We start from the raw sequence: 3,110 nt of genomic DNA on the forward strand, positions 1-3,110 counted from the left end.
AGTACAAGCCTGCATCAATCTAACAAGTGTGCTGTGTTCTGCAGTCCCCATGACTGTTTTTAGTCGTATTCCCCGACTTATATTTCACCACATTCTGGCAGTGCCTGCATATTGTTTTTTTCTTTGTCACCTTTTCTCCTTTTTCGTATCTTTTTAGTAAGAAACCGAAATGCTTCCACACATCCGATTTAAAACCCACTTTAGGTTTGATCATTTCCAGCTCTTTTTCTTCCCCGCTACTAGCAACACACTTCATTTCCGCATTACTGGATCTGTAGTGACAACAGACTGCAAAGAATGATGGCCACGCCTAGGCGTGTACCTCCCGTTCGCTTCATTCGCCTAAGCAAACTTTTCTCAGAAATATAGTTTTATTGAGTTATGCGCCTACGGTAATATTGAAAAAAATTACTATTGTGGTATGACGGTATTTACAATATTGTTACATCCCTAATAACTACACATTATGAATCATTTACTAAGCATTAGCATCTAGTGAGTTCATTATCTGTAAGGCATTAACTCCGCATTAATAAATGTTAGTAAGCAGTTTATAACTGCAGCTAAAAATGCGCTATTCTTGACTTATTAGCACCTATATATTGTGCTTAATAATTGTAATTTCATACTTTGTTAATGATTTATATTTCATTACTAAATTAAGTATTGCATCATTTACAAACCAGTTGTATTTAAGAGTAGCTGAGGGGTTTTAGGATCATTCAGAATGAGTTTGTAAATGATTTATAAACTATTGAAATCAACATTTATATATCATATTATTCAGGCATATACTAATAGTTAACTAATATGTTAATAAATGCTTTATTAACTTAACTTCATGCAGTTTTGTGACCTAATCTAAAGTGAGGACTATTTACGCTTTATAAATCCCTTTTAAATGACAAATAAAGGCTCAGAATCAAATGAACAACAATCTTTGCGATCTTATTTTAAAAGTAAAATTACTGTAAAGTTTAAACATTGCTGAATAACAGGAGTGTCAAAATACGACATAAAACTGGATAAAACAACAACAACAATATAATAATGTAACAATACAGTAAGATGCAATGTTTAAACTCTATAGTGATTTTATTTTAGGTAAGGTTGCAAAGATTTATTTTTATTTGAAGTACAGTTTCATGTGTGTATCTTTAAATGAATAGGAATGAATAACGTCACTTTTCCTGTTTAGAATTTAACTGAGCCTTTATTTGTTGTTTATGAGGGATTTATAAAGCATAAATAGTCCTTAATTTAGATTAGGTCACAAAACTACATAAAGTTGAGTTAATAAAGCATTTATTACCATACATTGTAACAATTACTATATGCCTGATTAATAAGATATATAAATGTTGATTTCAATAGTTTATTAATCATTTACTAACTCATTCTGAATGATCCTAAAACCCTCAGCTATTCTTAAATACAAATGGTTTGTAAATAATGTGATACTTAATTTAGTAATGAAAAATAAATCATTAACCAAGTTTGAAAGTACAATTATTAAACACAATATATAAGTGCTTATAAGTCAAGAATAGAGCATTTGTATCTGCTGTTATAAACTGCTTACTTACATTTATTAATAGTTAATGCTTAACAGAAAATGAATTCACTATTTGCTAATGCTTAATAAATGATTTATAGTGTGTAGTTATTATTAAGTGTTACCAAGAGCCCTTGTTGCAAACGTGTGTTGCTTCAAGAAAGTAACCATTCATTTGTGTTGTTGTTTTTTTTCACTAATTTATTCCTCATTTAATTATTTTAGTTAATTAAATGATCGTTGGTCATTTGTTTAATTATCATTACATCATTTTATTGATTATTGGTTAATGATTTCATTATTATTAATTAATTTTTGTCATTTTAATATGTTTATATTTTCTTATTACTGTTTTCATATAATTATTGCTTTATTGCATTATTTTTTTCTTTTTTCCATATTGTTAGAATCTTATGACTTAAGACACTTGTTTTCATTGGAAAGAGATAAGCAGAATGTCTCCATTTCAAGGTCTGTATTGTCTCTGGAGTCTGGACAATGTTGTGAAGCAGTAAATTTCCATTGCTGTTGCTTGTGGTATAATAACACTTGTTGGATTTATTGTGGTCAGACGTAGTTATACACAACTAAGATTATTTAATAAACTCTGCTCTTTATCATCATTACTTCATCTCCTGTATTTGCTCCTCTCAAGCCTTCTCAATAAATTCATATTAATACTATAAGTTGAATTTTATTCAGTTGAATTCTGGTTAACAGGTTTGGGTTTTGGGTGGCTCTGCTGGTTTGTTGTCTGGATACCCAGAGAAACAGACATTTTTCTGACAGGATCTTATTTATCTGATGTAAATAGTGTGATCTAACAACGATGAGCAGGACGATGAATTTGAATCATTTTAATCTTTAATGATCAACTAAATCCCACTGTCTTAGCTATTAAAAATGACTTGTATTAAATTCATATGGATAAAATAAAGATATTTTGTTTACATTTTTATAATTTGAACCCATTATTTTACATTTTATACAATTTGGGTTTTACTTTTTGATAACAATTTTTATATTTTTTGTAGTTGTTTATTCAGTTAATTTAGTTTTGTTAGCTTTTTTATATATATAAAAAAAAAAGAAATAAAAAAAGAATAAATTTTTTTTTGGTTTTACCTAGAAAAAAATGGTTTTGTAGCATTTATTTTTTACTCCGAGACATTTATTATCTACAAAAGATTTATATTTTTGATAAATGTTGCCCATTTAAATTTTCTATTCATCAAATAATTTTGGTAAATATATCAGAATTTCCATCAAAATATTCAAAGCAGCTTTCTGCATGACTAAAAAAAAGAATTTTTTAAGAAATGTTTTGAGCACCAAATAACCTTATTAGAATGGAGAAACAGATTAATAATGCTAAAATTTTGAAAAATAAAATGTTCTTTTTTTGACAAACTTTGTTTTCCAAATATCTCGAGAACAGCTTGTCCATCACATGCTTCCCCTGAATTCTATCCGGTTAGTTTGTTGGTGGTGCATAAAGTGTATAGTGGTAGTACGGGAGTCTAATCTTGGCATGAGGGGCTGCAGAGGGTGGATC

This window comes from Danio rerio, chromosome 19 (genome assembly GCF_052040795.2).
Source record: "Danio rerio strain M-AB ecotype USA chromosome 19, GRCz13ab, whole genome shotgun sequence".
Taxonomy (NCBI): Eukaryota; Metazoa; Chordata; class Actinopteri; order Cypriniformes; family Danionidae; genus Danio; species Danio rerio.